This window comes from Topomyia yanbarensis, chromosome 2 (assembly GCF_030247195.1).
Source record: "Topomyia yanbarensis strain Yona2022 chromosome 2, ASM3024719v1, whole genome shotgun sequence".
Taxonomy (NCBI): domain Eukaryota; kingdom Metazoa; phylum Arthropoda; class Insecta; order Diptera; family Culicidae; genus Topomyia; species Topomyia yanbarensis.
In genome coordinates, this window is record NC_080671.1 from 263526543 (window position 1) to 263543080 (window position 16538).

General features: G+C 36.4%; 1 protein-coding gene across 1 annotated transcript in view; it reads left to right on the forward strand.

The window, feature by feature from the left end:
• LOC131680308 (calcineurin-binding protein cabin-1-like) overlaps nt 1-16538 on the forward strand; it is a 1393806-nt gene that overhangs the window by 508929 nt on the left and 868339 nt on the right. The window lies entirely within an intron of this gene.

Consider the following 16538-nt stretch of genomic DNA (forward strand, 5'->3'; position numbering starts at 1 on the left):
TGAACTATGCACGCATGTACTTCAGAGGAAGAGAGCTGAAATTTCAGTGCTTAGTTCTCAGCCGCGTTGGGAATTTGAGTAAACGCTATTGAGTATGAACTTCAAATCCATTCGAAAATTTTTTTTTCGAATTTTTTGACTCAGCACGACATATATAACCTCTTTAGGAAAATTCGGTTTCCCTATACAATGCATTCATTGAAGAATTTTTATATGTTATTAACGGGGCATTAGCAATAATTCGTTTGTATTTATATTTTATGGGCCATTTTTCCGCTTTTGCATTAAATTGGTTTAACTATTGAGATTTCTTGCACTGATTTTGTCCTATGCTAATTTGAGTGATTCTCTGAGTCCTGCTACTATCCCATGTAGTATGTGTTATGAAAAACATTGCGAAACATCAAGTTCTAAATGTTCTCAATCGATATAATACCCGAATAAAGCGAGAAGAGTTATAAGAAATGTATCATCACACTGTTAGGTGGATTAAAAGCGTTTTTGGGAAGAGTGTTTGCTTCTAGTCGCCTGAACATATTTCCCAGATCGGTTGGCGTGGTGAGACTTGACGTGTGATCTTACATCCGAGAATTGTTTTGAAAACTGCATAAATTAAGCAAATTGCTTATACATTTCATCTAAAATGAAACATTTTTGATCATGACTATGTAGAGCAAACATAAAAACTTACCCCAAATTCGGCGTTGTGCCAATCAAGGTTCCTTAAAACGAAACGGTTTCGTTTGTGTGCTTTCGACCATCGATGATCGAACTAATGTATAATCCACTTGTGTACACACAATTCTAATTCTGGTACAACAGGCCCTTTTTGTTTAAGAATTGTAATAATTTCATTTTGCTTCGAAAAGTTTCTATATAAAAAATTACTACATCCTTATTGCGTATCATTTTGATGGAATCTACTGTTTTCACTACGTGCACAAATGCATGGCACACTAGATGCGAAATATATAACAACTCACGGATGGCTCTGTTTGCATCAATATTATATACAATAATAATAATAATGTTAATCGCGAAATCATTGCGAATGTCCAGTCCAGAACCGTGTTATTCGCCCAGATATTGTGGTCTACTCAAGCTCAAGTGTCTAACTTCCCATTCTATTTTTAAAATCAGTGGTAGGGGATGATACTTCTGGGTGTAAGAGTCAGGGGAGGGAGGGTGGACAAAGATGACAGGGAAGAAAGTTATTATCTTTCCGTTTCAGGCATCGGGAGATCAACGGCATAGGTTGCAGACTCTGGTGGCCTTCATCAGGAAGAATTATGTACTGGGACGCCGGGTATTCCTCCTCAAGTCGACAGGGGTTCTTCCAGACGATTTCGTAGTACGGCTCAGATGCTGATCGGAAAGAGTTCGAGTTACGCGTATGGTTTGTACGTAGGTCCCGTGTTTGTTGGCTCATTTCTACAGACATGTTTGGTGTCGCCTTGAAGTCGCATCAAACCGTCGTGGGTGTATGGTTCAGGCGGAAGAGGGCACTTCTGAGAATGATAGAAAAAAGGGACAGTTAAATTTGTATATTGACGGTTTTTAGTAAAGTGTACACGAGGGACATATAGAGGAGATCACGGTTTAACGTCTCGAATCGGGACATTGGTTGGTCTTCCTCGGGCCCGGAGGGTGTCCATAAACCGAGACCTTGCGGAACTGTACTCGATTCACGCCCAGACAATGTGCTCGATATCGTGATAGCCGTCGCCACAAGCGCAGATACCACTATCCACGAGCCCAATACGCCGGAGATGTGCATCCAGCGTCGATACCTTGGGGACTATCGAATGTAGCCACCTTCCTAGTTCACCATTGCTCCACGAGGTTTGCAAACTTTCGAGGTTTCTCTGATGAGTAATACTGAAAAATTCGTGGAAGCATATTGGTCATTCATAAACATCACCTTCTAGGGCACCCACCTTAGCTAAGGCACAAATCCCCGACTATGTACGGGGAACGTGCCATTTGAGCCAATATATTCTGATTCCTGATTCCTGCCCGGAATGAGAATGGACCCACTCCAATGTAATCTGGAAAGATTTGTCAGATAAGGCACTCAGTAGCTCCCCTATTTTCCCCAAAAAAATACGAGGAGTGCTTTTCATGTTTTATCGAGCGAAGAGCGTCAATAGAACTCAGACTATCTGAGACGATGAAGTAATGGTAAACCGGGGTGACTTTGATCACTCGAAAATTTTTCGTAGATCGCTTATTAAACCAGAATAGTCTACCGAATCATTTTAATTTGAAATGATTTTTACTCTAAATTTATAAAATACTGATTTGTTATACTTTTTGAGTATATTGTTCGATTTTTGGGTACAAAAACTACGAAAACCGAAATTTGACTTTACCTTATTTTTACGAAGCTTCGCAAAGTGTTTATTTTTTATAAAACAAATAAATCTCAGATTTGAGCAAGAGTAATTACATGCGAGTTTTTATTTTCCTTTGGATTGGGATGTGCCAAATTTAGTTTTAAGAGTTTGTTTATTTTAAATACATTTTTTTGTGAAACTAGTTGACAATTATTTCAAATTATTTAAGCTAAAATTCGCAACATTTTTTATTGTTCAATATTCCAGCGTGTTAAAATGAATGAAACTTTTTGTACAATGATAAAGCACTGAAATAAAACAATTTTAGCAGTTTTAAAGGTTTCCAGAATCTTTTATTCTAGTTGGACACAAATTATACGAATTGTGGTTACTCGAATTTTACAGTACATTGAAATACTTTGTATAATACGTTAACATGTATTTAACAATGAGTATCTTTCCAGAATTAGTTTAAACAAACATTTGAATGAAAAAACATTGACATCAATAACTTAATGTGGGTGAACATGCAGGTTACTAAAGTCACCCCGGAATACGAAAACGGACTTCACTTTGAAATCATTTTTGGAAAAATAGCTGCAAGAGGACAATTTTAGATAAAACCATCCAATCTTGTTCTCCATACATCAGTACATGGTTTAAAAATATTAAACTTGAAAAAAAATGTGTTGCGTCTAAAAATACGTAATGATTACTTCAAAAAGTTATCAATGTCACCCCGGTTTACGGTATACTGAATAGCAGCTAGTTCTGCGGCGTAAACTGAAGCGGGGTCACTGAGTTTGTAGGAGGCGGTGGACTTTTGATTGAAAATACCGAAGCCAGCATCAGAGGTTTGATCCGTCAGTATAAAACATCTTAGAACAGTCGATTTCTCGGAATTTATTATAAAAACGCTTTTAATCCACCTAACAGTGTGATGATACATTTCTTATAACTCTTATCGCTTTCTTCGGGATTGAGAACATTTAGAACTTGATGTTTCGCGATGTTTTTGATAACACATACTACATGGGATAGTAGCAAGACTCAGCGAATCGCTCAAATTAGCATAGGATATCAGTGCAAGAATCTCAAAGGTTCAACCAATTTAATGGAAAAGCAGAAAAATGGCCCATAAAATAGAAATACAAACGAATTATTGCTAATGCCCCGTTAATAACATAAAAATTCTTCAATGAATGCATTGTGTAGGGAAAACTGAATTTTCCCAAAGGGGTTATATATGTCGTGCTGAGTCAAAAAATTCGAAAAGCAAATTTTCGAATGGATTTGAAGTTCATACTTAATAGCGTTTACTTAAATTCCCAACGCGGCTGAGAACTAAGCACTGAAATTTCAGCTCTCTTCCTCTGAAGTACATGCGTGCATAGTTCAAACTTTACTTCGATATCGATATCGATTCTAAAAATGACTTCCCAGTAGTATCTTTAATCTGAATTATTATTCCTAATCCTATTGTCAAAGAACAAATAAAAAACTCTCGAAACCCTTTAGGGAAAATCATTATCATTACTGGAATTTTCTTTTTCACGAAACTTGTCGATAACCTTCCGTCATTTCTATTAAAAATTTTCAAATATTATATAATTTACATAATCTTATTAGGAACATATGAATGGGTTTTTTTCGGCTATGCAGTCCATGGTAGCAGCAAAAACGATGTATCGCTTCAACTCCGACGTATCGGTGGTTTATTCCACTTTTTTCAAGGAATCTAAAATTAATTCCATTTTTGTATAATTTTCGGTTTTTGTTTCATTTTTCGTTAGGGAGAGTTTACTGTCTGTAAGACTTACAGAGGCTATTTCGTTTTGCTGTTAAGTGTGAGTCATCAAATCGTCGTGGTAAAAATGTAATGCTAAATGATTCATGCGATTTATGAGTCTGCGGCGTAGACTCTCAGGGTAGTCGTTAAGGCTTAGTTGTTATTCAATTATTGCAGCTTTTTGTCATGTGATTAGGTTGGTCGATAAACGGTTTACACGGCTAACATAGCTTTTAGCCATATTTAGCCTTTGATGTAGTGGATTATGAGAATGATAATTTAGAAACCTACCGCTGGCGATAGGTTTTATGTACCATTCCGTTTTTATTTGTTAATCTTCTTTTCATATTTAAGAACGGTAATCGTTTGTTTGTTTCCAATTCGGAGGTGAACTGGACAATTTTTATGAGAAATGGTGTTTTGAAGTCTAGTAACCGGATGACTGAATTAAGAAGATTTTCCATAATTAGTTCAGCTAAGATTGGCGATAGAGGATTGCCCATAGTTGTACCGAAAACTTGTTGGTAGTGTTGGTTGTTGTATTTGAAATAGCTACAATCTATGCAAAATTCTACTGTTTCAAGAAAAAGGTCCAAATTTATATCAGTTTGTTCTTTGATGTCGTTCCTATTATTGATGATATCATGAATGACTAGATGCTTCGGAATAGAGGTGAAAAGTGAGGTATCGTCTATTGAGATTAATATGAACTCTGGGGATAGTTTTACAGAATTGATGAATGTGCAGAATGTGAACGAATCCTTTATGTTGTATTGGCTGTTGATGGAGTTTTGGATGATTTTCCCGATGGAGTTCGAGAGTTTATATGAGGGGGCGATGATGTTGGGCACAACGGGCCGTAATGGAAGTCCTGGTTTGTGTGCCTTTGGTTGTCCGTAGATTCTAGGACAAACTGCGTTGTATGTTGATAAGTGTCTTGCTGTTTTTCTGTCAATGAGTTCTAGATTTCAGAGGCGTTGTACTAGGTTATTGTTTTGTTTCTCAAAGCGAGATGTTGGATCACGGGAAATTGGTTGGTGGGTATTTCTGTCATTTGTTAAAATATTCTTTCCTTCCCATGATGTAGTGTAACAACTGTTTCTGATTATTTAATATAATCTTCTAGCGTAAAAATTAAAATTTTTTTTTTTTATTTTTGCATATTTGCATCTTTAAGATTAGGAAACCATGGTCAAGAAAGGATTTACTCAAATTCAGCCTTGTTTGTCTGCTAGAGCCCATCAAACATATTTTCATATGAGGCTGATAAAATTGGGGGCTGATCAAATCGGGTCTTCAATGTATTATAATAGATAGGCAGTATTCGAAGAAGTTTCTTGTGGACGAGTGTAGAACGACTTTGTTTCTACTTACCTGTAGTCAGCGGCGTAGTCACAAATTCGGTTTGGTGGGGATTTGGTGAAAAACTAACTTACTGCCCAAATGGCATAATTACGAAACCGCCATCTTTGAAGTTTTAAAATTATGAGCTTTTGAGTTTTGAGAATGAGTTTTTCAAAAAATTGTAACAGAGTTCCTGTCTTTAGCGAATTTGTTGAAACTTTCATTTAAAACAACTTTATTGTAAGCATGAATACTAGTATATGGAGTATATCGAGTTATAAAATGATATTTACGAAGTGTTCCTTAATCTAGTTTTTTTTCTAAAATAATTTTCTATTGAGAGCTTCACAAACTCTCGCGTTGGATAAAATGTAAATTTTATCGTTTATAAACAATAGAAGAGATTTATCATAAACGGTAAAATCATAATAATTTAATTTAAAATTAAATGGAAATAGCCCAAAATATGTTAAGACATTGAACACATGGAGCCTTCATATGTCTACAACAAAGTGGTTTGTAATAGCACTCCCCAAAATTATGCTGAAGACATTAAGTCTGGAACTAAATTTGTTTGAAGAGTAAATTTTCCGTAAATACTTCTTGGAGGATATAACGCCAAAATTATTTTATCAAATGATGTGCTGTTTGACGTTTGTAAAATTCATCGAAGGTACTAAACCTGCGAAATTGGCGGAACGGAAACGCCATTTTTCATAAATTTCCCTACTTTTGGAAGGTGGTTTTCTCGTTAATAATTCTATAACGTTCTCGTCTCAACTCGACGCATTCCCAAAATGAAAAAAATACATTTTCAGCAAAGCTATAGAGTTTTTTCGGTGAGCAGTTCTAAGTTTCGTAGACATTAAAGCAATTTCCAGTTTCGCTTCCTATTAAAAAAGACCCTAATCCATATTACAGTACACCCCTTCAAAACTGAACTCAATATGAAATTATGATTATGATTATGATTGATTTCAGAACTCTGGAATGAGTTTCTATTGGAATGTTTTAGGCAAGTATTTGATATTGATGGTATTAGACAACTATGAGATCAAGACCAATAGATCAGTTACAGATCAGGATCGCATTCCCACATTTTTTCAAAGGTCCTCATGATGTTTCATACAATAGGTTATCAATGTACTGATCAGATAATTATTGTAATATTGAATTAAATCAGTCAGCATCAATAAATTTTTAACTTCAATCCATTTTTTGGGGTGGGGTGGGGGTGTGTTGTTTAAACCTCCAAGCATCCTCTTGGCTACACCACTGCTTGGAGTTATTCATTTCGCTTTTGATTTTCCGAGATATGTTTCAAATCGATCCGATAGTTATAAGTCAGAAGGTTCGCTCAAATGAAAATTTTTACACCGATAAGTGATCAAGTTCCATCTAGACAACTTGGAATTGTTTGGTGGTTATTCTAGCGATTGTAGATAGAAAAATGAAATACTATATTCATTTTATCGAAATAACATTTGGCTCATTTAAATAGATTATTACTATATTGAACAATAAATAGGAAACAAGGGTAAATCACAAACAACAAGCCAAAACTTTTAAAGTATTCGAAATATGTATTTGATGTCTTCAGTGAAGTTATTCGCAAAAGAAAGAGCTACAAATTTGCTGAAGGCATTATTTCAAACAATCACTACCAAGCAAATTTATGAAAATATCTCATAATGTATGCTTTAAATTCCCCAAAGATACTATTGACCTAAAATTATCATTTTTGGCGCTAATAATACATTGATTGTTTTTTGTCTTATTTCTGGCTATGTGAAATGATAAAAATCTTTCGTCCGCATTTAATGTTAAATATCTCTTTTGATAATAGTCCGATTTCAACAATCTATAGTTCTTTTAGGTATTCCTATAAGCTTTCTAAAAATATATAAATTGTTTAGTTACCTCGTCAATTTCGGCAGCAAATTTCAAAAAACTGCAACAAACGCGATTTTTGCACCTTCAAACATTCATATCGTGGAAAGTAAACATCAGAATCAAAAACCATTTAATAGCGTTCTGTCTGGGTGATAGACCTTTCATTTAAAATTGGTTTGGATCAGATCGGCTCAGCCATTGCTGAGAAACACGAATGAGAGTTTGTCCGTTACATACACACAGACATTGTCCCAAATCGTTGAGCTGAGTCGATTGGTATATAAGACTCGGCCCTGTGGGCCTCGGGAATTTTTTTGAAAGTTTGAGCGAATTCTATATATTTCTTTTCTAAGAAATGTAAAAATGTTTGGAACCACTTGTGGCCGTATGTGGTCCGGAATTCCACAAATCTAGTCTTCCATGGATTTGTCGTGGAAAACAGTAGATTCAGAAGAATTTATGAAATGCACATGGTTAGGATTGTAAGAAGAAGGATTAATATTCTGAGCCATGTAATCGAAGTACAGGGACATGAAACAAGTCTGAGAATTGAGCTCAACAAGCTTTTCGAAATTTTCCATCACCACCGGGTTCAAGATATCGCATCGTTTAAGCAATCGATATGAGAGTTCCCAAAATCGATTTTTCAGCAGGAGAACGCCCGACAGGACTTCGAGACTCATCGTATGGGTCGACTGCATGCACCCTAAGGCGATACGCAAACAACGATACTGAATTCTTTAGAGTTTGATGAAATGTATGTTCGCGGCGGAGCGAAAGTAGAAGCATCCGTATTTCATTACCGACAGTATCGTTGTTTGATGCAACCTAATTAGGTCTCCTGTTTGGGCACCCCACCATGTTTCGGTTATTGTACGAAGAAAGTTGATCCTTTGTTGGCATTTCATTTTCAGATACCTAATATGGCATCCCCAAGTATCTTTCGAGTCGAACTAGACCCCTAGATATTTTACTGTGTAGACCTGAGCGATAGTTTGACCCCCTAAGTAGCAATTTTTGTTTCAGCAACCAATGAATTGACCAATTCATAACTAAAGTCCAGCAAGATAATAATTAAGTTGAATTTTTGTTTCCATTACGTTAAAAAAATTCAACAGTCGCACTTCATGCGCCACACTTCATATTATACAGGCATCGAACTGCACGGTGGCGTCAAGTATAACATGTTCGGTGTATCGGAAAAATGTAAACATGTGACATGTATGATTGTAACGAGAAATTTTAAAAGGAAATCTTTCTTTTACCGCAGTAGTAGCATTAATACCAATAGTTGAACTATTGGTACACACTTCTATGAGAAGCACAGGGAAATATTATTACAAGACGTAATCAAAATAAACAATTTTCACTAAAATAGAAGCTATTTTAAATTAACGGTAAATCATATGTATTTATACTTGTGCATCTTATAATAAATGAATGGATAGGAAAAAGGGCTCAATGGTTACAGGAACTGAAATTGGAAATAACGTAACCAGCGGTACACATATGTTCCGCTAGTGAACCACGAGATGACAAATTGAAAAATAAATTTACTCCCAACTTTGATATTTTTCCAAAAAATAGGAACTGAGAGTATTTGATTGCTGTAATATTTTTCTCCTTATTAATTTATCGATAGAAGGGTGCTCTTAGCGTTTTTATTTTCATTTTGGATTATTTGAATTGGCATTTGATAATTTTTTTTTATTATTTCAGCTTTAATTATCACCTGAATCATTACAAATGACATTCCGGTGAACCAAACTTTTCCTAGTTCACCTTTTAGTCATTTTCTCGAGAACGATTGAAGAATGTGAGTAACGTGTTCAATGATGGCATCTAGCTCATCATTTGTTTCAGGTTTGTCGACGTAGATGAGAGACTTACATAACCTCAAAAATTTGAATGGAACTGCAGCGCAAGAGCAAGAAGTCTATCGACATTACTCTATATTGATATGATTCATCTTTCGAACTTGGTTTCAATAAATCGTTAATTGCAATTTATTAATCCAACTTGTTGAAACTTTAAGGTGTTCCAAATCTTTTGCGGTAACATGTGAAAACAAACCACGGTGTTCCTAAAACCGTTATTAACAAAAAATGACCATAAATTTGGCATACGGCATTCGAAAGATACAGTATCCAAGCATCTTCTCAGTGAATTTCAAAATGATCCATCGAGAGATTCGAGAGATATGGTGATTTGAAGTTTTATGATACGTTTCATAAGGCTACCAGCAAATACCCACGGGTTTGGTCCTATCTTTATAAACAAAAAATATATGTCTACTTATTTGGTACTTGGTTAAAGTTACAACGGTTTGGATGTGGTATACGGTCATAGATGGGTTTTCTACCAGACTTCAAGCGTGAATCGATGTTTGTCCATTGACTATTTAGATCGTTTATACGTGTCGCGGTTTTTAAAGGAAAATCTTATCATTTAATTACATAAATATAATGTACAAAAGGTGTTACTTATATGGCGCGCTGAAAAAATATGAAAATAGGGTTGTCTACCAAACATTAAATATTATGTGTAAATTAAAAAAATGGATAAAAGTTGGAATGTTTACTTCAAAAGGCCATATCTCAATGGTTTGTTGACCAATTCTAACTATTTTTTCATTATTGAACAGGTAGACGTTTCATCGTTAATTTTCATTAAGAATATAAAATAGAGTTGTCTACATCAATAAATAGACAATATAATTGATCTCAACTATATGTATTATTATTTAGTGAATAGTTTTGTATTCAAAACGACGACCTACAATTTCTATACATTAGTTGAATGCAACGAACGCAAACTACAAATTATGGAAAAATAAAACTATAAATTTAATACATAATACATGTCGGCTCCGACAGCATAGGTCATTAAATTGACTTCATGCTTGTCCGGACATGCCGCAGACTCAGGTGATTCGCATTTAATGCCAAAAGATCCTGACTACTGCGCTGCAGAAGACAAAAAGCTAAGTAACCGGGAAACTCTAAGCTTGTTCATTGACCCTACTCCACGCTTTTCTAAACTTTCTTACTTCAAATCCTTGCTCTCCCTTGAGTACTATGGCTCTTAATATTTGAAAAAATACTTCACCTTCCAGTCCCTTGCTAATTATATGTCGTTACAATATAAAAAAGGAAAAAGATTGACTCACTATAAGTCGTTAATAAAAAAGGTTAATACATAAATTAAAAAATATGAAGGTATTTGCTGACTCAGATCAATTTTTGTTATGATACGGTTTTTGTTGGAAATTTTGTACAATCGTGATTCGCTGGTTGGGTTGACTGATATTTAAACTGGACAAAGGGGATGCTATTAGTACAAGTTCATCTACTCATATCTCTAAGTCTAACTATTGTCAGTTTTATTGTCGAATTGAATTTAACATGAGAAATTGACATTCAGATGTTTTTAGTCCGACAATGAACCAACTAGAGGAGGTCCAACTAAAAAAAACTGACTGTTAAAAATTGAGCGACCAGCGAATCACGACTGTGTTAGTTTTAAAATTTCATATATCCACAATTCGTAGTATACAGAAATTGCAATCAACTAGTATATAAAAATGGATAGGCCGCTATTTTTAATACAAAAATATACACTAAATAATGATAATATATATAGTTGAGATCAATTGTATTGTCTATTTATTGATGTAGACAACTCTATTTTATATTCTTCTTAATGAAAATTGACGATGAAACGTCTACCTGTTCAATAATGAAAAAATAGTTAGAATCGGTCAACAAACCATTGAGATATGGCTTTTTGAAGTAAACATTCCAAGTTTTATCCATTTTTTAATTTACACATAATATTTAATGTTCGGTAGACAACCCTATTTTCATATTTTTTCAGTGAACCATATAAATAACACCTTTTGAATATTATATTTATGTAATTAAATGGTAAGGTTTTCCTTTAAAAACCGCGACACGTATAAACGATCTAAATAGTCAATGCACAAACATGGATTCACGCTTGAAGTCTGGTAGAAAACCCATCTATGACCGCATACCACATCCAAACCGCTGTAACTTTAGATTCCGTCAATGAAATATTTTCAAACTTGCAGGGGATATATTTGATTACTATATCTTTCGAATGCGAAGTACCAAATAAGTAGACAAATATTTTTTGTTCATAAAGATAGGGCCAAACCCGTGGGTATTTGCTGGTAGCCTTATGAAACGTATCATAAAACTTCAAATCACCATATCTCTCGAATCTCTCGATGGATCATTTTGAAATTCACTGAGAAGATGCTTGGATACTGTATCTTTCGAATGCCGTATGCCAAATTTATGGTCATTTTTTGTTAATAACGGTTTTAGGAACACTGTGAAGCAGTTCTCAATGCCATTTTTGAAGAAAAAAACACAGTCACTTTGCAGGATGCAATTAGGCAATCCAAGGGACGTTTCTGACCAGCTGATTATTTCTTGTTTACTTATTCTGACGTTACTCCGAGGAGTGCGACGTCCGACAATATCGTTGATTCGATCCAACATCAAACGAATCGGACTAACAAAGTTGTTTGTCGGACGAGTTTTTCTGTTCACAGGAGCAGACTTGTTGACAGAACCCACCGCTGAATTGTCAAACAAACGTCTAATGGATTGCCTACTAGAGTTTCTAGGATCTCTTCAAGATGCTTATCATACCGTCAATACAGTTTTGGTTGTTTTTCAGACCCATTTAACTAAAATTAGCCTCGTAATAAAGTAATTTTTTATATAAAATATCAAAACGTAATTCAAGCGTAGATTCTTTCATGAAGGCTGCAGCAATTAAAAATGTTAAGAATTCTATATCAATTCAGTTGGAAAAGAATCCCAATTGTCAAATAAATGCTGCAAAATACCCATTAAAAATGTGGTAGTAGAGCATTTTTAAAGTCTTTTTATTAGGAAAAGCCTACTTGTATCTACGAGTGGGGAGTGGGCCTAAAATGCCGGAATTTAGTCTACCTGCTTTGTAAACGGTTCCTTTTCGGGTGGAATTCTCAAGGAAATTTTTGAATTTTTAGACAAAATGTCATTCAGCAAAAAAATACAAAAATATCTATTTTGAAAATTTGCATATCATGGGCTAGTATTTTTAGACGCTTCACATATTAAACAAGGAATTTGCTAAATAGGAGTACTCCTGAGATCACGTTAACTTTTCTATTGTATTCGGAAGGTACTCCAAGTAAGCGATATATCTCAAATTCATACTACTCATTCCGATCTATCTACTATCTTTTTTGTTCTACCGAAATTGTTTTCAAATATATCAAATATATAATCAGTGTGGAAGGAATTTAATCAATTAGTTTTAAAACAGCAATAACATACATGCCATTTGTTTATATTTTCCCGATACACCGAATATGTTATAGTTGGCGCCACCGTACAGTTCAATGCCTCTATAATATCAAGCGGAGCGCATAAAGTGTCATCGGTGAATTTTCGCAATGTAATGCCAACAAAATATAACTTTTTATTTTGCTAAGCATTAGTTGTGAACTAGTGAATTCAATGTTGTGAAAGCATTTTATTAATACATGTGAGTTTGTGCTGAAAGGCGTAATGATGATATGTGACGAATACATACGTATAACACGAATACGACTTTGTAAACTCAAACATTTTCAGTAAGAATTTTGGTGTTTGACAACTGTGCAATTGTTAAAATACATACAACAAAATCAAAACCACAACTAAATTTCTACAAACTCTGCAGCATCAGCAACCAGTTCGGAACATTAATGAACATCTTGCAACATAAATGACTATTTGGTGACAGAAGATGTTATTAAATAACCTTGATGTTATCTATGTTCAACCAGTACAACAAAAATAACTGTATTGTTCTCTCGTTGCAACATACACTCAAGTTTTTTTTACGCGGTTTTTTTTCGCGGTTTTTTCTACGCGGATTTTGAAATTTATGTGGTTTTCATTTACGCGGATTTTGAAATTTACGCGGTTTTCATTTACGCGGTTTTTGAAATTTACGCGGTTTTAATTTACGCGGATTTTGGAATTTACGCGGTATCCATCAACGAGGTTCCCTTTATCGCGGATTCTTAAATTTAAGTGGTCTTCATTTACGCGGATTTTGAAATTTACGCGGTTATGATTTACGCGGATTTTGAAATTTACGCGGTTTTCATTTACGCGGATTTTGAAATTTACGCGGTTTTCATTTACGCGGATTTTGAAATTTACGCGGTTTTTATTTACGCGGTTTTCATTTACGCGGCCTGTATCCCCCGCGTAAAAAAACCTGAGTGTACTTAGACGATTAAAACTAGTTGCGATTTGCTACTTGGGCCATTAATAAAAGCTGTAGTTTCTAGAAAATACAACTAGCTCAGTTTTCTCCGTGGAGAATTCGATACCCAGCTTAATAGCCCAAGCAAATTGTCCAAGATATTCTGTAATGGTCCTTGTAGATCGACAGCTTTGGGTCCCATTATAGAAACCACACAATCGTCTGCAAGGAATTGTCAAGACATTTATCAATGTCGTTGACATAGAAATTGTATAATAGGGGGCTTAGACATGAGCCCTGTGGAAAGCCCCTGTAGCTAAATCGTGATGTCGATAAGTCACCATGCTAAAAATGCATGTGCTTCTCCTACAACAAGTTTAGTAAAAAGTTGTTTAAGGTCGCTGAAAGACCATGCTGGTGCAGTTTCTCCGTAAGAATGTTGATGGAAACTGAATCAAAAGCCCCCTTAATATCTAGGAACACTGATGCCATCTGCTCTGTACTAGCATAGGCCATTTGAATTTAGGTTGAGAGCAACGCAAGACAATCGTTCGTCCCTTTACCTTTGCGAAAGTCAAATTGTCTATCTGACAGTAAGCCAGTTGCTTCGACCCAATTGTCGAGGCGAAACAAGATCATTTTCTCGAACAACTTCCGGATACAGGATAGCATTGAAATCGGTCGATACGAGCTGTGGTCGGAGGCTGGTTTCCCTGGTTTTTGGATGGCGATGACCTTCACTTTCCTTCAATCGTGTGGGACAATGTTAGCTTCAAGATACTTATTAAATAAGTTCAACAAGTGTCTCTTGGCAGAGTCTGGCAGATTCTTCAACAAGTTGAATTTGATTCTGTCTGGCCCTGGAGCTTTATTGTTACACGACAAGAGAGCAAGTGAGAACTCCACAAAAAAAAGAAAAAGGTGATTCGTTCGCGTTATAGTGAGGGGACGCGGCGCGGTAGATCTTCTGTGCCGGGGCGGAATCCGGACAAACCTTCTTGGCGAAATCGAATATCCAACGGTTTGAATATTCCGCGCTCTCATTAGTACTGTTTCGGTTTCGCATACGTCGGGCTGTTCCCCAAAGAGTGCTCATCGATGTTTCTCTCGTTAATCCGTCGGCGAACTGGCTCCAATAACCGGTTTTTGGTTTTCACCAAACTCTTCATTCGCTTGTCTAACGTCGCGTACTGTCGATAACTAGCGGGTAACTCGTCGTTCCGGAAGGTTTTATACGCGGCGGCCTTTTCCGCGTACACGTCTGAGCACGCTTTATCCCACTAGGGATTGGGAGAACGTTTTTGTATGTTCGTGCTGGATACTGGTTAGCTCTTCCAATGGATATTTCGTGTGAAATATGGTGTGAAATATTGATTGTTTCCAATGGCTTTGAGCCGTTATTGATCGGGACTGCGATCGGCAGATGGTCGCTACCGTGGAGATCAGGGATTACCTTCCACGCTCAATCTAACTAGCGATGTCGAGCAAAGGGATAAATCTAATGCGCTTAGGCGCGCTGGCGGGGGAAGAATCCGTGTCATTTCACCCGTGTTGAGAATTGTTATATTGAAGTTGTCGTAAATATTGTGAATTTAAGAAGAACGGTTATCAACCCCATTCCGTACCGTGAGAGTTAAAGGCTCCTAAAATTAGTCGCGGTGCAGGCAGGGATTCTATGATGTCATGTAGCCGGCGATGCCAATCGCGGTGTTGGGGGGGGGGGGATAGATGAAAGCTATGCAAAGATCTTTGCCTTTGGTTGTTACTTGACAAGCGACAACTTCAATACCTGTTATCGAGGGAAGGTTAATTATGTAGTAGGAATAGCACTTTTTGATCCCCAAAAGCACTCCTCCATAGGGGGTGTCTTACAGTTTCACATAATGCAAATGCATATCACAACTCAAACTATTTATTAAAATTGTGAAGGAATCGATTTTCGGGATGATACTTCTGCAATTTCATGGTAGAACAGTTATCAAATCCGTGACCTCATTCGATGAGTTAGCCATCGAAGGATACAATCGCTGAAAGGAGGGGCAATTTAGCAGTCAACTGCTTCAAAAATGTTCTTACTGTAGGGAGAAAACCTTACATAAGATTTTTAATAGAATCAGTTATAATGAAAGTTTTTATTATCCAGTCCACTATAACCGAGAGTTTGATAATTCCAGTTCTGTGATTATTCTCGAACTGAAACATGTTGTTTAGGATTTTTTATGTTCTTAGAAGTGCTGGGAACTCCTTCGCTGAGCTTAATTCGCCGAGACCAGGAGCTACTTGCTTCGGTTTGGTTGCAACACTTCCAATAGATGTGACTTTCGGAGCCCCGTCAGAGGATACCTTCTGGCCTTTACAAGGAACTTTAGGAGAGGAAATGTTCCTCCTCTTCCTATAACTTCTAGGCACCCTAGTAGATGTTCCCTCTTCAGTCATCAGCCTCGCCCTCGTCAGGAGGTAAGTAAGCATAGATGTTTGTTGAGGATGGTGGCGTAGCTTTCTTCAGCATTTCTGCGAGAGAACGTTCGGATCGTCCCGCAAGGAAACGTTTTAGTATTACCCCGCGTACATGCCGTACGGGACATGCCGAGATATTATGCAGATTCTCTGCACAGTAAGAACACGTCTCAGCATTCTTACTGTACGAATCATCCACATGATTCTTACCGCATTTTCCGGGCCTTATTGCTACAATGGGTGGCTGTGTGACCCAATTGTTTACACTTAGTGCAATTCATGACCCGCGATACAAACAGACGCACAGGCAGATGACCCTTGTGCAAGAGGACGTAAGAGAAGATAAAAGTCCAAAACCTCGAGAGGCATTCTCTACCCAAGATAACCTTGAACGCGAATTAGCACTATTCTTTGTCGCACGGACTGGAAACAAAACACTT